The sequence below is a fragment of the Dromiciops gliroides genome, chromosome 5 (genome assembly GCF_019393635.1).
Source record: "Dromiciops gliroides isolate mDroGli1 chromosome 5, mDroGli1.pri, whole genome shotgun sequence".
NCBI classification, from domain to species: Eukaryota; Metazoa; Chordata; class Mammalia; order Microbiotheria; family Microbiotheriidae; genus Dromiciops; species Dromiciops gliroides.
The window spans coordinates 279,858,721-279,886,562 of record NC_057865.1 but is presented as its reverse complement, the minus strand read 5'-3'; the positions used below and the strand labels follow the sequence as shown (position 1 = coordinate 279,886,562).

Below are 27,842 nucleotides of genomic sequence, written 5' to 3'. Positions count from 1 at the left end.
CGCATAACCTTCGACCTAATGATATCACTACCATGCCTATGCACTACCGTGCCCCAAAAGAGATCAAAGAAAGAAAAGAACTCATATGTACAAAATCATTTATAGCAGCTCTGTGTGTGTGTGTGTGTGTGTGTGTGAAAGAACAACTGGGGAATGGATGAATGAATTATGTTATATTAATGTAATGCCATAAAATTTTGCTGTAAGAAATGATGGAGATCATGGCTCAAAAAAAAATCTAGGAAAATTTATAGAAACTAATGCAGACTGAAGTGAGCTGAACCAGGAAAACAATGTATGCGATAATAACAATGTCACAACAAACAACTTGGAAAAACTTAAAGAATCATGGTTGGTTCAATGATCAAACATGATTCCAGAGAAAGAGGAAGGGTACAAGCATTTATTAAGCACCTTCTATATTCCAGACAATATGCTAAGCACTTTATATTTGGGGGGGGGGTCAGGGCAATGAGGGTTAAGTGACTTGCCCAGGGTCACACAGCTAGTGTCAAGTGTCTGAGGTCAGATTTGAACTTAGGTCCTCCTGAATCCAGGGCCGGTACTCTATCCACTGCACCACCTAGCTGCTCCACACTTTACATTTAATCAGAGGATTGATGTTGAAATATATTAACTACCTCCTGACAGAGAGATGAGGGATTGCAGAAGCAAATTGAGACAGATTTTTTTTTTAAATGGCCAGTGTGAAAATTTGTTTTGTTTATATATTTGTTATGAGGATTTTCTTTTTTTTTTCTTTTGTTAACTGGAAAGAATTAACCCTCTCAGTCTTGAAACTTCAAATCCCTATCGTGGAAGTCACAGCTTATGGGAGACCTGTATAAGCTAGCAATTCCGATGTCCTTTGAACTTTATTGATATAAAATCTCAGTTCCAACAATTCAAAACAGAAAATGGGAATTTGTTTAAGGAATTTCTTTGCCTTTTTGTTTCCTAAGTGGAGATCCTTTGCAAAGTGTTAAGTACACACCCTAAGAGATTTCTACTTGGTAAATGTGCCATCATCTTTTTACTATTTTGCTTCAGATTCTCTGCATGTCTTTAAAAAGTAATCCCCTGGGGCAGCTAGGTGGCCCAGTGGATAAAGCACTGGCCCTGGATTCAGGAGTACCTGAGTTCTAATCCGGCCTCAGACACTTGACACTTACTAGCTGTGTGACCCTGGGCAGGTCACTTAACCCTCATTGCCCAGCAAAAAACCCAAACAAACAAACAAACAAAATAATCCCCTCCTAAAAAAATAGAGAGATATTTTTTTGTTTGGTTTGTGTGTGTGTGTGTGTGTGTGTGAGGCAATTGGGATTAAGTGACTTGCCTAGGGTCACACAGCTAGTAAGTGTTAAGTGTCTGAGGCTGGATTTGAACTCAGGTCCTCCTGACTCCAGGGCCAGTGCTCTATCCACTATGCCACCTAGCTGCCCTGAAATGGGCTTTTTAACATTGATTTTCAAAATGAGGAACTGAAGTATAATAGAAATTACACTAGATTAAAAATTAGGGGATCTGGATTTGAATCCTCTTCTGACATTTATTGTTGTTGTTCAATCATTTTCAGTCGTGTCCAACTCTTTGTGATGCCATTTGGGGCTCTTGTGGCAAAGATACTAGAGGGGTTTGCCATTTCCTTTTCCTGCTCATTTTACAAATGAGGAAACTGAGGCAAAGAGGGCTAAGTGATTTGCTCAGGGTCACACAGCTAGTAAGTGTCTGAGGCCATATTTGAACTCACAAAAAATAAGTCTTCCTGACTCCAGGGTTGGCACTTTATCTACTTCATCACCTAGCTTCCCCTCTGAAATGTATTACTTCTGTGGCTTTGGGCACATGGGGATAGCCTGACTTAGTGTATAAATCACTGGACCTGGAGTCAGGAAGTTGGCTTCAGACTCCTTCTCTGACACAAGTTGTATATCCCTGGGCAGGACCCTTAACCTCCCTCAGCCTCAGTTTCCTCATCTGTAAAGTGGGAATAATAATGGTATCCACTTTACAGGGTTGTCGTAAGGATTGAATGTGATAACATAATAAAGTACTTTGCAAATCCCAAAATGCCATATAAATGCAAGCTATTATTAAAGCTTGCATTGGCCATATTATAGCTGTGTGATCCTGGACAAGTCCCTTAACCTCGCTACCTTTCAAGCAATTCCCTAAGTCTATACATTATTTAGAAGTTGTAATTTGCATAAATGAAGGGTGTTCCCACATCAATAAAATCATAGGTATTTGACCTGTTTCTTTGTCCTTGAACAAAGCCCCTGTCCCCTCTGGGCTTCCCTTTCTTCACCTATAAAGTGTGTGTGTGTGTGTGTGTGTGTGTGTGTGTGTGTGTGTGTGTGTGTGTGTGTGTGGTGGAGGGAAACTAGGTGATTACAATGTTCCCTTCCAATATCTATGGTCCTTTGAAAAGTGACACTACTCTTCTATGCCAACCAGTATCTTTGTGCCTTTGCATGCCTGGAATGTACTCTCTCTCTATCTTCCCCTCTATCTTAACAAATCTCATAATTTCTTCAAGACCCAGATCAGGAACTATAGTTATGCCTTCCACATCATGGGGCTTAGGGGTACAGCACCCTGGTGATCAAGAAAATGTGCGTGAAAATTTTTGACCCTTACTGCATACCAGAGAAGTCTGATGTTTTTCTTTTTTAGTATTATATGGGGTGTTTACAGTACCTTATTGAAAAATCTGGGCTAATATTATACAGTTTTATATATATGTGTATATATATATGTATATGTATATATATATATATATATATATATATATATATATATATATAAAATATACACACAAACACAAAATGTGATGAGTAAAATTAAATGTGGTGGCCCTATTATAGGGAAAATTAGCTGGGGTTTCTAATATATTTGTTACTTAGAAATTAGAGGCTACCGCACCAGTTTTGGGCATTAAGCATTTATTAAAGTATATTAGATGTTAGCAAAGAGAGAACATGTGGAGTTCAGAAAGTTCAGAAGCCCTATATAGAACCAGGAGTGCACCTACCACCTCCATTTGAGTCTCAGGCCAAAAAAGAGAAAGTTCCTGTGCCTGTGAGAGTGGAAGCTACCTGCGGGTCTGAAAGAGAGGTGGTCCCTACACAACACTTCAAGCTAATTGGCCAGCATCACCGAAATCCATTGGTTCACTGGATTTGAGGGCAGTCCAAGAGTGTTGAGGTCAGAGTTCAGATCCTCTGGCAGGAACAAAGCTTTCAGGTAGGTGTGGTTTTGAATCAGGTAACTTCCTGACTCTGGGCTGACCTTAAGAAAAGTCAAGCCTGACTCTATTATTAATAATTTTCTCACAACACATACATATACACATCCATCCATACATGTATACATATATATTATGCATTTCTGTTTCTAAACTTTTTCTTTGTCATATGCTGGCCTTCATATGGCATCTTCAACTTCCACAAAACTCCCTCCAAATTCCCATTTAATTTCTTTTGCCAACTCATGATATATCAAAAGTGCAATGGGGAAAGTTGCAATGTGGAAGAGTACCTTCTATATCAGGGGTTCTTAACCTGGTGTTCACAAACCACCTCTTACTTCAGTCAAGCAATTAGGATAATTGTATATGCAACGTATCAAAGCCGTTTCTTTTGATATCATGTAGATATGGCCAGTTTAAGTAGATTTTTTCTCCTTTTAAGATGTTTCTGAGTATATAGAAATGAGCATTGAGTTTGGAGTTATAGGATCATATATTTAAAGCTATGAAGGACCTGAGAGGCAATTTAGTCCATTCCTATCATTTTACAGAAGAGGAAACTGAGGCATAGAAAGATTAAGTGACTGAGGAACCCAGTTGATGTAAAAGAGAATCTGAATTCTGGTCTTTTGGACTCAAAGTCCATTGCTCTATCACCTATAGCACTGTCCCAAACACGCCATGTTAACAATGACTCTAATTCCTATAGGGTTTTATGACATACAAAGCATGTTCTTCATGACAGTCCTGTGAAATGGGTCATGGAAATTGTAGAGAAAATAGTAATGGCGAGGTAGCATAGCTTAGCAGATAGAGAATTGGTCTCTGGGTTCAAATCCCAGTTCAGTCACTTAACATCTGTGTGACCATGGGCTACTCACTTTCCTCATCTGAAAGTTGAGAGTGCTTGGATCAGATGGACTCTCGAGTCCCTGTCAATTGTAAATCTATGAGCCCATAATCCATTTCCATAGCGATCTCAAGATTCCAAAGTACTTTGCAGTATATAAGGTGAGAGCTGTGATTACAGGGATCCTTAAAGTCAGAGACAGGCCCCACACTCCAAGTCTTCCTGACTCACAGGCCTGATCTCTAGCCACCAGGCCATCCTGCCTCTCCATTGCCATTCTCTATTCTAGTATTTTAAAGGGCTATTGTAAGGAAAATGCTTCATAAGCCATGAAGCACCATAGAAATAAATGTGGTTCGTTATTAAAACAGGGGGTATTTGGGACAATTGATCTCAGGCTTTGCAAAACAACAAGAGAGCTGCTATTAGCAACGTAATGTGGTATACCCACTGGCACCAAATGGCTGGAGGAGCTACCTGCAAGGATAATTCACTGTTGCTCTCTCCTACTTCCCTCTACCAACAAGCTATTGTCCACTAAGAACTAGTCCCCACATGGCCTCTGGAATGGCTTTTCAGAAAGGCAGCTGTCTGTCTTCTCTACACAGCCCAGCCCAGCAGCCCTAGAGACCAATTACATCAATTGTTTCCCCAAATTAGCTCTCAAATTTATGACCGTAGTATCCTCTGGCTGTGGAAGAGGGTCATGGACATTACATCAGGGCCTGAGATGGCCCCAGCAAAGCCCGGGGGTGGGGTTGGGGAACTTGTAACATAGTGTAAATTCCCTCCTTGGGCCTTTATGGAAAGACCTTGGACTCTTCTGTCTTGCATTGCAACATGCCCATAAAAAGGAATGAAGAACAGAACAACTGACTTCCAAAACAACCCCAAGGCTGGGACTATTTGAGTCCATCCCTTATGAATCAACAAATAAATAACATTAAGCATCAGTGGTAGAGAGGGGCACACCATTAAAAGGGTTGACCCCATAGGAAAAAGGGACCCTACTGCTTGGCTAACACTTTACATGTTGGAGGCAACGTGGCATAGAGAAAAAGTCTTGGATTCCAAAGTCAAGTCTAAATTCCATTCCAAGATCTTGCATTAGCACTTCCTCTCATTTGGTCTCAGTTTCTCCAAATGGCAAATGAAGAGAGTTGAACTAAGTAATTTCTTAAGTCCTTTCCAACTCCAAACCTTGATGGTTTGATGAACTAGAAACATAGATTTAGAGCTGAAATTGACCCCAAAGCCATCAATTCCAATGACCTCATTTTACCGATATGGATACAGACGCAGAGGGGCTTAACAACTCGCCCAAGTTCTAACCGGCTGGAAGTTGCTAAGATAATATTTGAACCTAACTTCTCTGACTCGAGATCTAGTTCTCCTTGCATTGTAATATCAGCTCAACATCCTCTCCTTAGACCAATCAGAATTTCATTTGTTACAGACAGGATATTATATTGGAGAAATAATATTTTGTTATTTAATATGTAGGTCTATCCCCACATGTGATTTAATAGGATCAAAAATTTAGAGCTGAAAAATCATAGAGGCCAACACTCTCATTTTATAAGTAAGGAAACAGGCACAGATGGGATAAAGGACTTCCTAGTAAATGGTGGAGGCAAGATTTGGACTTAGGTCCTCCTGATTCCAAGCACAGAACTCTATGCTACCACTGTAACACCTAGCACACTGTTGCCACCTATCAGTGTGGGGCATTACTGGTGTGAAAAATCTTTCCAGATGCAGATGGGCAATTTATCTATGTTAGAATGTTTTTCCCCACTGAAGAGTTTAACAATTTTTCAAAGATATGCAACTGATATGAGCTCAGAGATAAGATTTGAACCCAGGTCTTCTGGGACTCTGACATTGGCTCTCAATCCTCTATGCCAAGTTGTCTCTCAGTACACCATTTTCATGGTGCACAGACTAGCTGGTTTTCATCTATCCCCACAAACATTGAAGTGACCCTAACTCTTGAACTGGTTGGTTCATAGCAAAGAAAATATATCTTTCATAAGATTTAAGTCTGGGAGGAACCTGAAAGGTCATCTCATCTAAACCACTAATTGTACAGATAGGAAAATGAGTTTTCAGTGACATAAGTGTCCCTGGGTAACACAAGTTATAAGGAGGGAGACCAAGATTCCAACCAGGGTCTTCTGATGTCAGATGCAATATTGTTTCAGCACTACTGTACCCTACTCCTTCCTTTGTCCGTTTTACTAGACCACAGTCCAAACCAAACTTGACAATCATGGCCTAAGAGTTTTCAAGTATAACTTGGCCTGAGGAATTCAAGAAAATAACCTTTTCCCTGAATCAGCCCTACTTCCTGTTGGGTTGTTGCGCTTTCCTTTCCTGTACATGTCTGCCCAGGTATTGGGAGCAGGAACTTGTGTCCTTTAGCTTAACAAAAGGGTATTGACCCTCCTTGGACACTATGTGTCCAAGTCTCTTTGATAAGAGGAACCTCCCCTGGGATACTAAGTCCCCTGTTACTGAAACCTTGCCTTTGAGTTCACTATAAAAACCAAAAGGAAGAGCCATGGAAAAACATGGCTGGAACATTTACCCAAAGATTTCTAGGCTGAAAAGAGACTGGAAGGGTCAATGGAATTTGTCCTTCTGTGATTTTCCTAATTGCACCATGGGTGAGAGCCAGTCTCCTCCACACATGGATTAGTCTGTTAAAGATAGCCATTGACTGACTCAGTTTCTTTCTTTGTGGAGGGGAAGAGGGGGGAGGGTAACAAAAGAAATACATAGGATGGAAAGATAGTCATTCCCCAACACTGGCCATCTCCTCCTTAGCAACAATAGCTGTAGAAGGGGGGAAAATACACCAGCAAAACAAGCAGAAGGTCATTTTCTGCAGCCATTTCCAAGAGTGATCTCAATTTTTCATAAAACAATGTTTATAAATTAGTTAGAACCCCAGAGCCGTGCATGAAGAGGGATAGCCATTTTTACAAGGCTTCCTGCCATTTCATTATTGCCTGTTTCCTTTGAATTAGAGAAACACGGTGTGTGCAGTGGGAACCTTCCAAATGCAGCTGTGAGCTTGCTCAAGAGTCTCTAGCCAGATGCCCTTGAGCAGAAAGGAATGCTGGGTTCCTTTAGCTTTGGGATGTCTAAAGGAGTCATTCTGGGTGGGCATGGACTGACTGCTGGCTGCAGGCAGGGGCAACTTGAGGCAAAACTGTGAAACTCATTGAAGTTTTTCCTCCTTTATACTTTATGTGCTTTCTATCCCATGCCTCCTCTTTCCACACCCTTCTCTCCCAGGGTACCCATGACCTCCCTTGTTGCCCACAACATTCTATAAATACAAATGAATCCTCAAAGGAGAATAGAGTCAGCTATGAAAAAGGCCTTAGAGCTCATTTAGTCTAGCACCATTCTCTTACAAATAATGAGATCATAGATCTAGAGCTGGAAGGGACTTTAGAGTCCTACAACCCTAACTTTTTCATTTTACAGATTAGGAAACTGAGGCCCAGAAATGCTAGGTTCCTTTCTCTACATCATGCGGGTAATAAAATAGCCGAGCTGAGATGCAATCCCAGGTTCTCTGACTTCAAACTCAGCCCTCTCTTCATTCTGTCATGCTCTAGTCCCCTCATTTATTTGCTGTGTGTGACCATGGGCAAGTTACTTCATCTTCTCTGGGCCTCAGTTTCCCCAACCCTAAAATGACAGGTTTGGAAGAGATCACTCTGAATGTGTTCCTTCCCTCTCTAAATCTCTAAGTTGTTACTATGTGCCGAGGACTGTGCCAGGTGCTGGGCATATAAAGACAAAAATGAAACCATCCCTATGCTCATTTTCCCTGCCTATCCCAGGTCATCTAACCCAGCCACTTCACTTTACAGGGGAGGTTATTGGCTCAGCCCCCAAGGTGATGGTCAAAATTAAAGGCAATATTTCCATAGCATTTTCTCATGGTTTATAAAGGGCTTTGCCCACACTCTCTCATCTGAACACTCAATGTAGCCATGAGAATATCTTTTGTTTGTCTTTTGTTTGTTTTGTTTTTTTGGCAGGGCAATGAAGGTTAAGTGACTTGCCCAAGGTCACACAGCTAGTAAGTATCAAGTGTCTGAGTCTGGATTTGAACTCAGGTCCTCCTGAATCCAGAGCTGGTGCTTTATCCACTGAGCCACCTAGCTGCCCCTTGAGAATATCTTATGTATAAAGATAATCATGGGGGCAGCTAGATGGCACAGTGGATAAGCATCGGCCCTGGATTCAGGAGGACCTGAGTTCAAATCCAGCCTCAGACACTTACTAGCTGTGTGACCCTGGGCAAGTCACTTAACCCCAATTGCCTCACCAAAATAATAAAATAAAAAAAAGATAATCATGTTTGAGCCTTGGATCCATGGGCAATCAACTATGGAAATCATCCTTGGTTTTATGCTTGCCTTCAAAGCTATCAGTCTTTCAGTGATGTTGTGGAGAAAGACAGATGGCTTTAGTGTCAGGGTACCTGGTTTCAAATCTCACCTTTGATCTCAGACAAGCTATTCTGACCTTCTATGCCTTAGTTTCCTCATCTTTAAAATGACAGGGTTGAACGAGCTAGGGGTAAAAGTCATATTTACAGTACCTCCCTCAAAAAGTCCTGTGGCCATCAAATGTGATAATATTGTTGTTGTTTGTCCTTTGTTCTCAAAGAGAACCATGGCATGAGGGTGATGTCATGACTTGCACTAAGTTGAAGTTCAGTGAGGGTAGGCTATGCAAGGCCACCAACTCCACTCTCTCCTCCAGGACCATCTCCAGAGCCACTTGTCAGTGGCAAGCTATACATATCCAAATGACTGGAGATGACCCCGGATGTTTAAGGCATTTGGGGTTGACTTGCCCAGGGTCACACAGCTAATAAGTGTTTGAGGACAGATTTGAACTCAGGTCCAAAGTTCTATTCACTGCACTACCTAGCCACCCAAATGTGATAATATGGTGAGTATCGTCTACATATGTATCACCATCATCATCGTTATTGTTGTTGAATTATGTCTGATGCTTCATGAACCCATTTGGCATTTTCTTGGCAAAGATATTGAAGTGGTTTGCTATTTCCTTCTCCAGCTCATTTTATAAATAGGGAAACGGAGGCAAACAGTTATGTAACTTGCTCAGGGTCGCACAGCTAGTAAGTATGTCTAAGACCAGATTTGAACTCAGGCCATCATTATCGTTAGATAAAATACCATAAATAGTCCAGTAATAGGAAAAATATTCTTTTCAGGAAAGAAATCTATAGGAAACTCCGTACTCTCGATCCCACCTCTGCCTGCAAAGAGTACCTGGATTCTTTTCAGCAATTGGAGGAATATTGTGGCTATGCAGAAGACCAATTACCTCAACTCAAGGATGTATCCAGATTTTTAAAAGGCAAGTCATTCTTTCCTACATCATTTGAGGCTCCATCACAATTCTGAAACCTCTTGCCCTCTGGGAGATCAAATTCCAATGCAAAGACAGATGGTCCTTCTCATGTGAGATAGATAGATAGATAGATAGATAGATAGATAGATAGATAGATAGATAGATGGATGGATGGAAGGATGAATGGATAGATAGAGATGGATAGATATATAGATAGATGCATACATATATACATATATAGTGTGCACACATAGTATATATGATTATACAAATATATATAATACATATATATATACACATATAATTATATAAAAGTATTATATTCATGTATCTATCACAGTGGAGTAGCACTACAGCAAGTGAGAGGCAAGCATGATAGATGGCAGTGATGTCATATTCAAATAGAAATGGAGCCACTGAGCCCATACATAAGGATCCCTGCAGGACATATTGACTTAGAAAACCACATATTAACATCATCTATGTCATATTATATTTTGTTAAATATTTCCCAATTACATCTTAATTTTACTTGGGCCATAGTTGAGAGTGTTTCTAGCCTTATGTCTGACACCTCTAGTGATTAGAGAACCAGCCTTGGAATCAGAAAGACCTAAGTTTACATCCTAATTCTTACACGAATTGCCTGAGGGACCTGGGCATGTTACTTTACTAGGCTGTGTACCCTACCCAAGTGTCTAAGACTTTACTTGTAGAGCAGTTACTGACCTTGATTGTTTTTTTTGTTTTGCTTTTTTTTTGTTTGTTTTTTTGTAGGGCAATGGGGGTTAAGTGACTTGCCCACGTTCACACAGCTAGTGTCAAGTGTCTGAGACTGGATTTGAACTCAGGTCCTCCTGAATCCAGGGCCAATGCATTATCCACTGCACCACCTAGCTTGACCTTGACCCTGACCTTGATTGTTAAAGGAACTTCCCTACATAAATGAAATCAAAGAACCAGTTAAAGAAACTCAGACAAATATGATTCTAGTTCATTAAGAACATTTAACCAAAATAATGGCCACTCCTTTGCTTTGATTGTAAACCACACCTGATATATTTACATAAGTTTTGCCTAATGGATCAATCGATTGACAAGCATGAATGAAATGCCTACTATGTGCTAGGCACTGTGCTACATATCAGGGATAGAAGGACAAGGAATGAAGGTGGCAGAGATGGAGCTACCAAACATATAGGAGTTAAATCCCCAGAAGAAATGTTATGATAGCTCCCAGGGCTATGTCTGGTTTAGAAATTCATTGCTGTTATTTGTCCTTCATTTTTGAACAGGACCAATGACTTCATGGGGTGATGTCTTGACACCTGCATGAACTGGGCATTCATTACAGGTAACTTGGAGGATGGAATGCTCTGCCTAATACACCAACCTGAGAGTAGAAACTCCAAAAATCATAGTGACATTAATTTGGCGTTAATAAAAGGTACTATGCCAGTGGGCAAATAGGACTGACTCTGGGGGCTGCCAGGTGGATAGGATGACACTTTGAGACACTCCTTGGGCCCCATCAAGTTACAAGGTGGGGGCCCAACTTTCCCCTCTACCCAAGTGCTTATAGGTTTATGTAGCCTTCTTTTTGTTTGTTTGTTGTTGTTGTTTTTTTAGTGAGGCAATTGGGGTTAAGTGACTTGCTCAGGGTCACACAGCTAGTAAGTGTTAAGTGTCTGAGGCCAGATTTGAACTCAGGTACTCCTGACTCCAGGGCCGGTGCTCTATCCACTGCGCCACCTAGCTGCCCCTATGTACCCTTCTAAAGGAGGAAAAACTAGAGAGGAAACTCCCTCCTAGTCCTGCAGAAGCTTAAGTGGAAGGTGCCAGATGGAGCCTGAGGCTGTTGCTAAATTTGGCTAAGTGAAAAATAAATAACCCATGGCTGATTTCAAAAGAGTAAAAAGAAATTAGGTTGAAAGCAAATTCTGAACTGATTCCAATACATAGCCAGTCATCCACCTGCGAAACCAACAAACTCGAGCTGAGCTCACATAGAGGCTAGAGGGGACCACAACCTCTTGTCCTGAGGCAAGTCTTGGTTGGAATGAAGGGAACATACTCCTTAGAAACAGAGACAGGGAGGGGTTCAGCTAGCACCTGCCTTTCTCCGACTAAAAACATCAGAAATCACAAATGGAGGTGAAATATCCTTTCTTAGCAGGGTGTGCCTCTACACCCAGAGGACTCATTGTTAAATTCTGATGACCAGATTTCAGAAAGAACATTTAGGAAGGATACTGACAAAGTGGAAGGGATCCAGAAAGCATGGTTATGGTGGTGAGGGGATTAGAAACCATGTCATGTGAAAAGCTATTGAAGGAGGTTTAGTCTGGAGAAGGGAAGAGTTGGATCATAGAGAGATAGACAGGAGCTTAGAGGCCATCCAATCTAACCTTCCCTCACCTGAGCCAGTTTTTGGCTCCTCAGGGCAGTTATAACAGAACTCTGGGGGAGCAGCTAGGTGGTACAGTGGATAAAACACTGGCTCTGGATTCAGGAGGGCCTGAGTTCAAATTTAGCCTCTGATACTTGAAACTTACTAGCTGTGTGGCCCTGGGCAACTCTCATTGCCCTGCCAAAAAAACAAACAAATAAACAGACAAACAAACAAATAAATAAATGGATAAAAATATTAAAAGATATATAAACAGATAAATAAATGAATAGATAGATGAATAAATCAATAAACGAATGAACAAATGAATGAATAACTAATGAAATAAATAATAGGTGGATGGATGAATGAATAAATGAATAAATAAATGAATGAATAAATAACAGAACTCTGATCTAGGCTCCAGCTACTCAGGTACCAGAGGGAAAAACCCATGACCACAGCCTTGCTTCCATCTATGGCCACCACCATCCCAATGTGTGAGCACACAGCTAGAACATACCCACCCCGAAAACAAAAGTTTCTGATATGGGTGTTTGAAGACCACTGATCTAACCCAACCCCTATATAGGAAAGACTGTGTTTTGGAAAGGGATTAATGCCTTGTACTCCTTGGCTCCAGAGATCAGACTTTGGAGCAATGGATGGAGATTGCAGAAAGACTGGTTTTGGTTTGATGTTTTTTTTTAAGACTTCCTAATAACTGGAAACATCCAGACATGAAATGAGATACTATGGGAGGTAGGAGTCTCTCAGTATTTGGAAGTCCTCACTGGAAAGTGTAGGGACCATTTGTTGGGGATTTATGTGTCCCTGACTGGTTGGGCTTTCCAGTGCTTGGTATTCTGTGATACCTGCTTATACATTCAGCAAACAGATTTGGGTGCTCTGTGGTAAGAGGGATGCCACAACAAACAAGGCATTATGCTTGTCCCCAGGTACTTTAAGCAACAGGTACCCAAGTAAGCTTAAAGATGTTGGTGATGGCCATAGATGCAAACCCTCTGTGGAGTCATCTTTCTAGTCCCAAATGGTGGAGTTGCCACATTCTCTGCTGGCTGCCTCTCTGAGTCACTGCCAGATCATGCCCCTTTCCCTACCTGTCCTTCCCATCCCCAATTCAGGACCCAGGTCAATCTTCCTGAGTTAATACTGTCTTTGCGCATAATGGATCCAGAGGTATGCTGGAAGTTAAGTTCTCTTTCTTGCTTTCTTGTTTTTAGCTTTCCCCCTCTTCCTTCCTTCCCTCTGTCCATTTTCTTCTTCCCTCTCTTTCTTTCCCCTCCTTCCTTCCCTTTCCTTTCCTCCTTCCTTTCTTCCTTCTCTTTTTCCCTCCCTCCCTTTCTTTCTTCCCCTTTATTCTTTCCTTCTCTCCCTCCCTCTCTCCTTCCCTCTTTCCTTTCTTCCCTTTTCTTCCTCCTTCCCTTTATTTTTCCCTTTTCTTCCTTCTTTCTCCCTCTCTCATCTTTCTTCATCCCTCTCTTTCTTACTTTCTCTTTCTTTTTTCTTTTTCTCTCTTTCCTTTCTTCCTTCCTTCATTCTTTCCCAGACTTAGAACTAGAAGGAATCTCAGAGGCCAAATAGTCCACCCTCTCATTTTACAGATGAGGAAACTAAGTTCATAAAAATAACAAGGTAATAAAAATAAGTTCATAAAAATAATGAGAACAACTGGCTTTTGCATTATGCTTTAAAGTTTATGAAGTGTTTTCCCATGCATTATCTCATTTAAATCTCACAATAATGTTGCAAATATTATCCCCCACCATTTGCGTTTTTGCAGATGAAGAAACTGAGGCTTTGAAAAGTTATGTTTAGGGGGCAGCTAGATGGCACAGTGGTTAAAGCACCGGCCCTGGATTCAGGAGTACCTGAGTTCAAATCCGGCCTCAGACACCTAACACTTACTAGCTGTGTGACCCTGGGCAAGTCACTTAACCCCCATTGCCCCGCAAAAAAAAAAAAAAAGTTATGTTTAACCCAATTCATACAGACAGTAAGAATCAGGGGTAGGATTCAAACACAGATCTTTCTCAATATAAATATACTATTCTCTCTACAAGACCCCAGCAATATACCCAAAGTTCACAATCTAATAAGTATTAGAATTAGAATTTGAACTGCTATGTTTTTGTTTTAAATTAATACTTTTATTTTCATATCACTTTCATATCTAAATATATCCCACCTGCTTCTCTCTCCCTAGTCATCCTTTATAACAATGAACAAAAAACAACAATAAGGAAAGGCAAAAAAAAAAATTAAGATATTTCAATGAAACTAACCAATATCCTTCAAACTCAGGTCTTATGAGCAAATCCACCATGTTTTCCATTATACTATAGTGATTTTCTGGAAGAAAGATTAAATAAAAATGGAAATTTGATTGTATTTTTCCTCATCATGTTTTTGATAGCCTCAGCCCTTGGGCCAGAAAATTCAACCATTGGCATATGAACTAATTGCCCAAAGAGTCAATGTGGGAAGTTTTTTTTTTAAATCAACCTCCCCATCATTTCTCTAGGCAGAGTCATGAATCTCTTAGCACAATTTCCTAAAATAAACTCCACTGCGATGCCTGAATTTTACCATTGCATATGGAAAGCACAGGACCATAACATTGGTTCATGAGCCAACTAATTATTCTCTCATTAAATGGATATTATGAAATATCAGAAGGATAAGTCATGGGCAAGATCCTCCCAGTGGGCCTCCACTGCCCTCAACATGTATAGAGAGATTAGCGATCTCTGAGATAATTAGGTCAAAAAAATAAATTTAAAACCCAGCTCAACATTTGGAACAGCCCTTGGAAATGACTCCGGAGTAAGGAAGACATGATTCTGGGAACTGCCCCAAACTGAATATGCACCCATTTGGTCCACAAGACATTCCAGGAAGGTTCATCTATGAGTTTCTCTTTCAGGGGTTAACAGAAGTCCAAGCAGACACAATTGTTTCTTTCTAGGGAAACTATTTGAATTTGGGAATTTGCTCTGCAACCCACCTGGAACTCATTACCAGCAAAGTTTTTTACATTAAAAAAAGTCTGTTTTATTTAGTCCTCTCTGCAAAGGTTTTCTTAGGCCGAGAGAGAGAGAGAGAGAGAGAGAGAGAGAGAGAGAGAGAGAGAGAGAGAGAGAGAGAGAGAGAGGCGCCTTGTGGACACACGGACAATGTGGTTGGACCAGTTAAGTCCTTTTTTTTAGTCTTGTCCAGCAACCATCACTCTACCCATGCCCGTCTTCCCATCATTCCCCACCCTCCTACTGACCCGATCACCACCTTGCCTCTCTCTTTCTTTCCCAGATCCATCCTCCTGCTATTTTCAAATGAACATCCACTTATATATTTATTCTTTCTGTCAACAATAATAGGCCTTTTCAACAGTATGGAAAGTTTTGTTACTAAACAAAAAAGACAGTAATCTCCTTTGTTCCTCAAGGTGTAGAAATCCAAAGATGATGATATCCCAAGGTATAGATTGTGCCTGCATTCATACACACAGGGTGTGCTGGTAGATGTTTATTTAACATCTCTGGAGGGGAAGGGAGATATATGAATAATATACTTTTAAGTTTAATCCTCACTATCTGATGGAGAAAAAAAATGTACCCATCCAAATCTTTTTTACATAAACTCATCTAGCTATACCTATCTTATCTTGGGTTTGTGTGGCTGATTTTTTGAACCCTAGTATAAAACCTGACATTTATCCTGATTAGATTTGGCTTCTCATCTTGCTTTGGTTGTATAAAAATAGCTAGCATTTATATAGCACTTTAAGTCTTCCAAAGCACTTTACAAATATTATCTCATTTGAACCTCACAACAGCACTGTGAAATAGGTGCTCTTATTGTCCCGATTTTACAGATAAGGAACTGAAGCTGAGAGATATTAAATGATTAGCCTAGAGATGAGATTTGAACTCAGGTCTTCCTGACTCTAAGTATTATGTATTTTGACATTTATCTGCTTCTTGTTCAATCACTGTTTTCAGGATGCAAAGTTGGTTCTGTGCCAGGTTATCAAAGAATTTCCAAGAGGTTGGCTCAGAGTCCTGCTATTGACTGGTTTTTTGTTGCTCAGTCATTTTTTAGTCAAGTTTGACTCTTTGGGGTTTTCCTGACAGAGATACTGGAGTGGTTTTCCATTTACTTCTCTACCTCATTTTACAGATGAGAAAACAGAGGCAAACAGAGTGAAGTGACTTGCCCAGGGTCACAAACTTGTAAGTTGTCCGAAGATGGATTTGAACTCAGGAAGATGAGTCTTCCTGACTCCAAGTCAAACACATTATCCACTATGGCGCCACCTAGCTGCCCTGACTGGTAGCCTCTCAAAAATCTCATTCTTCCTTTTTTCTGGCCCTTAGAGAAAACTGGCTTTCAACTAAGACCAGCTGCAGGACTACTGTCTGCTCAGGACTTCCTTGCCAGCCTGGCCTTCCATGTATTCCAGAGTACCCAGTACATCAGACATTCCTCCTCCCCCATGCATTCTCCAGAACCATAAGATCTTCTCTGGGCGTCATCTTCCTGTGGTGCTTTGTGGTTTGCCTGATGCAATGGCTTTTGTTGTCTTGTTTTCCCTGTGGACCAGTCCCTGTACACATTGTTTATGGAATCTCTCATAAGAAGCTGGTATTTTTTTTAATTGATGCCTTTGGTTTTTACATTGCATCTGTTTCTGAATATGTCCCTCCTGTCTTCCCTTATTCAGAGTACAGAAGTTGGTATTTTTTCATCCAGTTAACAAGTATTTATTAAGCAACTACCATGTGCCAGGGACTGGTACTATAAAGACAGAAGAAAAACAGGGATTACCCTTAAAATATTTGCATTCTAATAGGACAATACTACATCTGCCTATATGGAACCTGTCTATGCAAAGTATAGAGGTAATTTTACAGGGGAAGGCACTTATACCTGGGAGAACCAGGACAGAGCTCCCAAGAATTCCAAGAGGTAGGGGTGAATAGGGAGAGCATAACGGACATGGGAGACAAGCAGTACAAAGTCATGGAAGTGGGAAATGGCATCTAATTTATGGCTGCCCTGTGTGGAGGGAAGTAATGTGTAAGAATACTAGAAAGGTAGGAAGATATCAGGTTGTAATGGGCATTAATGTAGAACAGAAGAGTTTTTATTTGATGTTAGAGGGAGCCACTGGAATTTATTGAGTAGGGTGTGTGAGTATGACATGATCAGATCTACCCTTTAGGAAAAACACAATGGCAGCTGTTTGTAAGATGGTGACTGGATGGTCTTCTTTACACACAGGCAGACTAGGTGACCACCTACACAGTTTTATTTCAAAGGCTCAAGGATATTCCTCTACCATCATCCCATATACCTCCCTTCTCTCTTCCCCTATACAAGATTATAAATTTCCTGGTGCTTAAAATTGAGGACAATGCTTTTTATTTTCCAAATAAGATGGAAATTGACCTCTAGAAAGTAACAAATTCACTTAAATTTATAATCATTTCAGTTCCTTTCCTAAGAATAGGCTTTAGTAACCAGGAGGACACTGGGAACCTAGAAGGCAGATGCTCCCACAGGGAGAAGGAAGCTCTCCAAGGGCAGTCAGATTGAAGACACCAAGGACTCATTTCCTCTTCTCTGCATTCTTTCAGACTCCCTCTGGCAGGGAAGCAAACCACAGCCTATACTCCAAGGCCACATGTGTACAGATACTGTACACTGTGGTTCAAGAGAGGAGTCACCCTTCTGTCCTTGGCCATGAGGTTGCTAGTTGATCACTGAGCCTTCTAGACCTGCTGTCTAGAGTTCCCATTCCCAATCCTCCTTCTGTGAAACCCCAGGGGGCCTCTGATTGGCCCAAGGGATGTTGGGAAACTGGCAACTTAAAAAACATCTGGCTTAAGAAGTGAAATATATATTTCACACAGTGGTAGAGGGTAGAGCAAGAGGTGTTTAAAATCAAACGAACAATAGAAAGGTGGGATATGGGGGGATGCTTTTTTTCAAGAGCAGTCATTTGTGCTCCAGGCTGTAGCTTAGGGAAAGAATGATAAGAGTAAATTCTAACCAACTTAAGAATTCTAAAAATATCCATAATTTGGGTTGTTTAGAGATTTTCTTTCGATAACTATCTAAATTTAAATGGGCTTTTAATAGTAGCTACCTTTTTAGAACCATGATATAATTGGATGGATGAAATGAAAAGAACAAGTAAATTTCATTCATTGTTTAATTGTATGTAGATAGATGTTGGTTGGTCTGTTGGTAGATGTATGTATAGATAGATGTATGGTGTGTATGAATGCATGTTTGTGTTGTGCATAATAATTATATCTGCTTCTGACCTGGGATTCTTTACCTTGGGAAACTCCTATTGTGTCATCTTCCTCTATCTAATCTATCTCTACCAAATTATTCTACAACTCACTCTCTTAAAGGGTTGCCTGGGCCAATAAGAGGTTAAATGGCTAAGTCAGTTTCACACATCCTATAGATGTCAGAAATGGGACTTATACCTGGATCTTCCTGACTCCAGAGCTGGACGCTTATTCTCTCTCCTATCCTGATTTTCCCTTAAGCACCTTCTGTGTAGGAGGCATTTTACTAGACCTTAGAATACAAAGATATGTATCTCTTGGTGTATAAAACAGCCCAAATAACTATAATATAATTTAGAATAGTGTTAGTTACACAATATCATTTCCACCAAATATCATGAAGGATAGTAAACAAGAAACATTCTATAATAAATAAAAGTGAGCCACTCACACCATAAGGACACAAGATAACGATGGAGAACTAAAGTACAGTGTTGGTACCCACAGATTTTTTCAAGGCTTACAGAAGAATGGGTAGCTCTGTGCCCTTGCACAGAATAAAGAGGCCTGGCTGGGAAGGGGTCAGCCCCAATGAAAGTACAGACACACACACACACACACACAAACACATATACACAAGGATGAGATCACAGATCCACTTGGGCATTGAAATACAGGCTAATTACTCTGTATGTTGCATTTTAAAGAATGTTTCTAGGACCTGATTATATGGTCATCTTTTTGTGTATTTAAATCACATATATCATGTGGTATTTGATTACTCCAGAGATTGCTGCCATGAATTGTTGGGGCACATTCCAATGCTAGCAGACAAAGAATTTGCCCAGTTCTCACAGGTAATAATATTCCTCCCCCTCACCTCTACAACCCATGTTGGTTCTTATATATCCAGTTAGAAATGAGTGTTAACTTCAATAGCAAACATTGGGAGAATCAAATGGAGAATCATATGATGTGAGAGGAGGAAGGGCAAATTCCCCTATTGGCCTTGGCCAAAATGCATGCCTCATCCTGCCTCTTAAATCTGTCATATCTCAGTCCTTATGTTAGAATAAAGAAAATGAACTTAGACCATAGAATGTCAGAGTTGGGAACAAACTTAGACCTAGGAATTTCAGACCTGGGAAGGACCTTAGAACATAAAATGTCAGACCTAGGAGGGAATTTAAACTGGTGAATGTCAAAACTGGCATGGCCTTTGGGACATTGTGTCATAAATGAAAGGGACTTTAAAGGAAAAAAATGTTATAACTTAGAAGGGACTTTAGAATTCATCTAGTCTTTTATTTTATAGATAGGGATATTGAGTTAAATTATTGTGATTTCAGTTCTGAACATGCATTTGGGTCATATATATTCCCTCAACCTTCATTTCGATAATCAGAATAACACTGATTAGGCATGACATATTGCTAGGTAGCACTTTCTTTGTATTACCAGACTCTTCAGGACACCTTCCACACTTCCTGCTCCCACCCGGACCTAGTCGACACTAACCAGAACAGACCAGAGGAGTTATAATTTAGGGATGTGGATTAAAGGAAACTCAGAATTGAAGTGACAACTGAAAATTTAGAACAGAAAGGCCTTATGAAAAGATCCTTTTAAAAAAAGAAGATAACTTTTTCTTTTTTGCCCTCTCCAGGATATTGGACTTGCATCACTTGGATCATGTGACATTGACATTGAGAAACTGGCCGCAGTAAGTAGGCATTACCAATTTCTAGTTGATTCACCTATGTATAGAAAGAAAGAACTCACAGGACAATAGATTGAGAGCTGAAAAGAACCTTACAGGTCAATGAGCTCATTTATAGATGAGAAAACTAAGGCCCCAAGAAGTTTTCCAGGGTCATACTGGTAGTAAGTGTCTGAAGTAAGATTTGAACTCAGTTCTTCTTCATTCTAAGCCTAGTACTCTATCCAGTATATCACACAGTCTCATTGTTCATTGGCTTATGACAAATAGAATTAATTTTTTCTGTGTTGTCCTTTCCTGAATACCATTAGTATAATAGAGGAATAAATAGAGTCATTTTTGTCAGGGGGGAGTGTTTTACTATTTCTGCCTCTGCTAAGACTATATGTAGCCAATATGTTTATTTTTAAAATTTAATTTAATTATTATTTTCCATTAACAAGCATTTATATTTTCTGCCTCCCATCATCTCCTCCCACAAATGGACAAGAACAAAAAAATTTTTAAGAAAACCAGAAAACCTCACCAAGCAAGCAAATTTCTTCATTGGCCTTGGCCAAAATGCATGCCTCATCCTGCCTCTTAAATCTGTCACCTCTCAATCAGGAGGTGGGTGGCACATTTTGTATCCAGTTATTTTGCAACCATGATTTACCATTGCACCGATCAGACCTTCCAAACTCGTCCTTATAATGTCATTATTATATAAATTGTTCTAATTCTGCTCACATCACTCTGCATCAGTTCATGCAGTTCTTCTCAGCTTTCTCTGAAACTATCCATTTGGACATTCCTTATAGAACAATTATAATCCACATTTATATATTATTTAGCTATTCTGGAATAGATGGGTATCCCCTTACTTTCTAGTTTTTTGTTACTATGAAAAGAGATGCTATGATTTTTTCTTTTGGTACAAATGGGTCCTTTTCTGATTTCTTTGATTTCTTTCAGGTATAGACCTAGTGAAAGTATCAATGGGTCAAAAAGTGTGCCCAGTTTAGTAACTTTGGGGGTATAGTCACACAGGGAGACAAGACAACAGTAGCTGGTGTATGAGAGACTAGGACTTTGCAAGAGGCAGAACAGTGGAATGAAGTATACAGTCACATGTGGGATCACCTAAAAGGGATGCAGAATGGCTGCATCCTCTTCCCATGCCCATGTAACCTCATGAAGGTCAAAGAGCAGGTACCATGTTTGTTTACACTCCCCTGTGTGTATAGCCAAGTGTTAGATAATGGGCACACAAATTGACTTTTGGGCTCTTCTGAGATTCCTTCCCTATGGAAAGGGAAATCAGAAAGAAACATCCATCTTTGATTCTTTGGTTTATCTTGTGGGCAGTGTCTGTGGCCATATAAATCATTGAATCTCAAAGTGAGAGGAACTTCCAACCCGCCAATACATATCTTAAGATGACATCTTAAGAAACCTGTGTACATCTTCTCTCACAATGAAGGGTTTTGGAGGCAGGGGTGGTGACTTAGTGGGTGGTGATAGAAATGGAAGGCAGGAATGGGAGAAAGAGAGAGAGAGAGAGAGAGAGAGAGAGAGAGAGAGAGAGAGAGAGAGAGAGAGAGAGAGAAGATGAAGAAGAAGAAGAAGAAGAAGAAGAAGAAGAAGAAGAAGAAGAAGAAGAAGGAAGAGAAGAAGAAGAAAGGAAGGGAGGGAGGGAGGGAGGAAGGAAGAAAAGAAGACAAAAAAGTATACTGTTTTATTTGTTAAATTTAATATATACTATTAGAAAAGGGTTGTGGGTAAGAAAAGTTCACAGTTTCTTATACTATCTTCTTTTTGGCATATATACATGCATACATACATATATAGATACATACATACACACACACTGTCATATACTTTCGTTCTTCAAGTATTATCAATTTTGGCATATTGAAATGTTTGTGTTTGTTAAGGATTTAAAAATTCATAATTAATAAATTCACCCTCCTTACCTCCCTCCTACCCCCATCCAATGGTCTAATGGGGATGAATAGAACACTGGGCCTGGAGTCAGGAAGATTGAATTCAAATCCCAGCTCAGACATTTGCTAGCTGTGTGACTCTGAAAAATGAGAGAGTTGGATACATGAACTCTCAGGTCCCTTCCAGGACCAGATCTGTGCTCCAGGAAGCTAGGTGCTCAGTACACACTTGTAGATTGATTGATAATGCCACTGACTCACTCTAAGCAGGAGACATGCTTGAGTTGCTTCTCAGAAAGTGATGGATATTGGCTGATTCAGCCACACTTTCTCCATCAATCTGACTGATGAGCAATGAACCCACAGATCACTGGGCTAAAAGGAGCTGCCTGGAGACGAGAGGAGAACCAAGCAATTTGGTCCATATATGTACCCATTTCTTAGTCTTAATCTCAGCATCCTGACAGAACATAGAATACCAGAGCTGGGAAGCACATTAGAACAAAGGAATATTAGTGTTGGGAGAAACCTATGGAGACCACAAGATCATAGGGGCTAGAACAAGAAGCGACTTCAGATGGCATCTAGTTCAAACCTTTCATTTTACAGATGACGAAACTGAGGCCCAAAGAAACACCCCTGGCCCTTTCTTTGAGCTATATCTTTTATCAAAAGACCTTTTATTTTGTTCTAGAAAATAAGCAGGACTAAAGGACCAGAGATTTAGAACTGACTGGGACCTCAGAGATCATTCAGTCCAACCACTCTCCCCCCAATTTTTTATTTTACAGATAAGGTGGGGGCAGCGAGGTGGCACAGTGGATAGAGTACCAGCCCTGGATTCAGGAGGACTTGAGTTCAAATATGACCTCAGACACTTGACACTTACTAGCTGTGTGACCCTGGGCAAGTCACTTAACCCCCATTGCCCAGCAAAAAACCACAAAACAAACAAAAACCCAAAATACAGATAAGGTGAAGTGAAGTGATTTAGGATTATAGGATCAGATGTTTAAAATTGGAATGCACCTCAAAGGCCAGGAAGTGCACCCCCTTTGCTCTGCAGAGAAAGAAACTGAGGTCTAAGGAGGTGAAATTACTTTTTCAAGGTCACACAGCTAGGGAGTGTAAATGATGTACACTATGGGCCAAATAAGGTTTAAATTCTACTGGGGATCCAAGGTGTCACTGACATCACTGGTCAAGTGCATGCTGGGATATCCCAGCCAACTTTCACTAGGGACCAAAATTTTAGGACCTGGAATGCAAGTGAGAAGTATCAGATAAGTTTCCAGTGTAATGGATGCCTCCCTAGTTACACGGACTTGGCATTCCTTCTGCTTGGAGGCAGGTGGAGAAGGCTTTTTTTTTTTTTCTAGTTGTTATTAAGAAACACTAGATTACCTTCAGTAAGTGCTATTTGATGACTTGCTCTCTCCCACACAGCTCAGCCATCTGTTCTGACCAAGCCATTCCATGTTTGCAGCTGGACCTACCTTGTATGAGGTCTGTGCTGTGGAAGCCTTTGCAGAAGCTTTGCCAGACCCTGTAGAAAAGTCTGGAGAGATGGACTTCTACACACAAACACACACACACACACACACACACACACACACACACACACACACACACACACACACCCCAGCTCCTCCCCAGGCCAATCAGGGGCCATTGGCTTCCCACTTCCATGGGGTCATCCCCGGCCTAGCAACTCACAACTCTGCCACAACAGAGGACTCCCTGCGGGAGATGGGGAGGTTGCCTGGATGTAGTGACTCCGTGGTACTCTGTTTTCTTGGCACCCAGAAAAGACAACTTCCAACCGGAAAAACCTTGCTGCCCTCTCTCTAGAGCCATGAGTCTGGCTCAGGACTAGAGGCAAGAAATGTGAGCCTGCTGCTGGGCCGCCCATTCCATCAAGTACAATGCATCCTGTGTGACCTGAGTCTTGAAGCTCCCAAATGAATTTGCAGGCAGTGAACTTTAACTCAGAGAAATGAGGTTATGGTTAGCAATAGGCAGAGGCCAGAGGCCTTCAGGGCCCTGGCACAGTCTAGCCAAGGGGAGAAAGTGATTGATCAGCAAGCAATTATTAACTGCCTACTATATGCCAGGCATGGTGCTGGAATCTAGAAGTAGAAAAGGCAAAAATAAAGTCGTCCCTGGCCATGAGGCATTTAAAATCATGTGTATGTGTGTAAGTGTGGGGGTATGTGTTTGAGAGGGGAACAAATATAAATATATAGGGATAGGGATCAAACCTACAATATCATCGACATAGGAAACTTCCAGTTAAGTAAACTACCTCTACCAATGCAGACGGGTGACATCTCTGCATTTTACAATCAGAGCAAGTTGTTTGGGGTCACCAAAACATTGAATGGATTCTTTGAAGTTACTAAGTCAGTCTCAACTCAGAGACCGTGCATAACACCACATCGCCACAATTCCCCGTAAGTGTGTTGACATACAAATAGACCGATAGGTTAAGTAACCGTCACTCAGAGTCACACATCTAGTGTCCAAATGATGATTTGAACTCAGGTCCTCCTGACTCTTAGCCCAGACATGCCCTGCTTAGCTACCTAGCATGGTTTTGTCCACTGTGTGATGCTGAACAAGTTACTTCATCTCACTCTGTTTCTTTGTCTATTAAAATGAGTGAGTTGGTTAGATGACTTATAAAGTTTATTCTGGCTCTAGATCTAAAAACTTATGAACCACAGCTTTTGCCACCTGCGTGGCATTGGGCAAGACATTCAATCTTTCAGTTCAATTCTGTAAACATTTATTTAGAGCCTAATATGTACCACACACTGTGCTAAGCATTGGGGACAGAAAAAGAGGCAACAGATAGTCCCTGCCCTCAAGGTGCTTATAATCTAATGGGGGAGACAATGCACAAACAAATATATACAAAGTAAGCTATATACAGGATAAATTTGTTTTTTCATTGCTTTTTCAGTTGTGTCTGACCCTTCATGATCCCATTTTGGGATTTTTTGGGAAAGGCTCTAGAATGCTTTGTCATTTCCTTCCCCAAATCCTTTTTACAGATGGGAAACTGAGTCACTGAGTCTTGTAATTCTTTTGGGATGACTCACAATCAATTTGACCCCAAATTCCATCCCACATCAGAAGCAGGATTTAGGCCAGTCCTTGAAGAATGAAAGGGCTTGAGAAAAAAGGACTGAAGAATAAGCCCAACTCTGGAGGCTAGGTAAACATGCGAACAGTAAAGAAAACATGAGAAAGCATGCTGCTCTAGAGGCAGATGGGGGTGAATTTGATTCTATTCAGTTTGACTTCATAAACATTTGTCAGGTATTTATTATGCACAAGACATTTCCATCTTTGATACATATCAGCTGTGTGCTTCTGGACAAGTCACCTGACTTCTGAGTGATCCACCTTCTAGGGAACTAAGACTATAAATTTCAGACAAGGTACCAAGCTGAATATGTAAAGGGAGGTTCCTAATTTGGAAGTTTCCCTCCACCAATGAAATAATGAGTCCAGATCATAGTTTTGGACCTAAAAGGGACCTAATAGGGTCATTTAATTCAATCCCCTCCTTTTAGAGAAAAGGAAATTGAGACTCAGAGTAAGATCAAGTGACTTAGCCAAGGTCACATAACTGGGAAGAGTCTGAAGTAGGATTTGAATTCACCAGGTCTTCCTGGCTTCAAGTCTGGCACTTTATCCACTATGCCACACTGTCTCTATAATTTGATGTGTATATAGGAGAGTAGAAACAAAAGGGGAGAAGTACACAGGGAAATGGAAAGAGTCATTTCCCACTGGAATTATCTTCCAAAATTTCATGGTATCTTCGCATTCTTTAATGCTATTCCTGAAAGACTTGGTCCTGACAATTTTCTTTTTCTCTTTTGCATGATCAGCTCTATTGGTTTACTGTGGAGTTTGGTCTCTGCAAACAGAATGGGACTATCAAAGCTTATGGAGCTGGCCTCCTTTCATCTTATGGGGAGCTGATGGTAAGTGTGTTCTCTCTCTTGTCGGAGTCCTTCATCATTCCCACTCTTAGCTGCTCCCATCATTCATTATCAATAAATGCTTCATTCATTCATTCATTCATCATTCATTCATTCCATAGTCATCACTCATTTATTCATCAGTGACTAGAAGGAATTGCTCTTCTTCCCTTCTCCAGTTTCTTTTCAACCCTTCCTGTCCTAGAGAACTCCCCAACCCCTTCAAACTGCTCAGGTTTTCCACTAGAGGGCAGTGTGGAGCCTGCTAAAAACTGCCATTTTGGAAACTAGATGGGGGTAGTGGTGAGAAGTGTGCTAAAGTGGACTTTCATTTTTACATGTCAGGGAAGAGAAAGCTCCAAGCAGCTGCCCTCATTACTGTTTTTTAAAAAATGTCACTGAATAGCAAATGATTTTGTCCAAAAATCTCTGAAATCAAAAGTTCTGGAAAGCCACAGACCAATTCTAATCTGGAATGTCTGTGTTTATTCTCTTGCTGGTGAAGGACTGGATTTCCCTGAGGCCCCTTATCTTATTTCTCAAGGCCTTGGCATTGTGTACAAGAGAATGGAGAGGATCAGAAAATACAAGGGGATGTTTGCAATCTTTCCCATTAGAATTACTGTACTGGGAATGAAGCTAACCACTTAGCCAAGCCCAATCAGAGGAGGTCCCAGAAAGCCCAAGAGTGGATGTTTTTCTTTTGTAAAAAATATTATTTTGTATTACTAGCTTTTCTTTCTATATCACCTCCATTTCAAAATGTATCCCTCCCCTGACTCTCCCAGAGAGCCATCCCTTATAGGTAGCATAAGTAGATGGAGTGCTAAGCTTGGAGTTGGGAAGAGGTGAGTTTGAATCTTGCCTGAGACACTTAGCAGCTGGCTGATCCCCACCCTCCCAGCCTTATTTTATTTTTCTGTGAAATGGGGATGACAGTACCTATAATGCTGTTGGAAGGATAAACTCTATATATTTAAAGAGCTTTGTCAACCTTTGTTGTTATTATTCAGTCATTTTCAGTCCTGTCTGAGTCTTTGTGACCCAATTTGGGGTTTTCTTAGCCAGGAAATTGGAGTGCCATTTCCTTCTCCAGCTCATTTGACAGATGAGGAAACTGAAGCAAAGCGGGTTAAGTGACTTGCCCAGGAACACAGAGCTAGGAAGTGTCTGAGACCATATTTGCATTCAACATGATGGTTATTCGTGACTTCAGGCATGGCACTCTGTGCACTGTGGTGCCACCTAGCTATCCTAGTTCCAAAGTTTAAAATACTATAAATGCTATCTGTTATTGTTCTCATTGCCATTATTATGATGATTATTATAAAAACTAGACTTGAGATTTCATTGACATAGGGAACTCACTTTATCAATGTAGCTTGGAACATTTTCTGCAGCTTATAGTGAGTTGACTAGAAGAGTTAGAGGTTAAATCACTTGTCCAGACTCATGCAACCAAGAATGTATCAGGGATGAGATTTGAACCCAGGTCTTCCTGGCTTTAAGAGCAGCTCTCTATGCATTACAGCAGAGGTGTCAACCATGCTGCAGTTCCTAGACTAAAATGTAATTAGGAAATATTTACCAAAATAAGTAAATATACAGTAAAACACAGGCAATATTAATATATGATTTTCTAAGTCAATATAAATCCCTCACGGATCCTTATGGATGATTTAGCTCCCCATTTCTATTTGAATTTGATACCTCTATACCAAATGGTATTGCCTTTAACCCCTTATAACAAAGAATATTTTTTAAATCCAGGGCAAGAATTTCAATAAAACTAAACCACACAGCTTCCTAAAGGGGGATGTGTTTTTCTTTCACCTCATCCAAATCTTTCATTTTGAAAATGATGAAATGAAGACTGAAGGAGGTGAAGGGTGAGAGATACTCCTACAGGTCTTGGTACCCACTGCTGTTGCACAATGTAATCCACCCATGTTTTCCTTCCCAATGTGATTTT

General features: G+C 40.5%; 1 pseudogene; it reads left to right on the top strand.

Moving 5' to 3' along the window:
- Nucleotides 1-27,842, top strand: part of LOC122729410 — a 53,182-nt pseudogene that overhangs the window by 13,646 nt on the left and 11,694 nt on the right.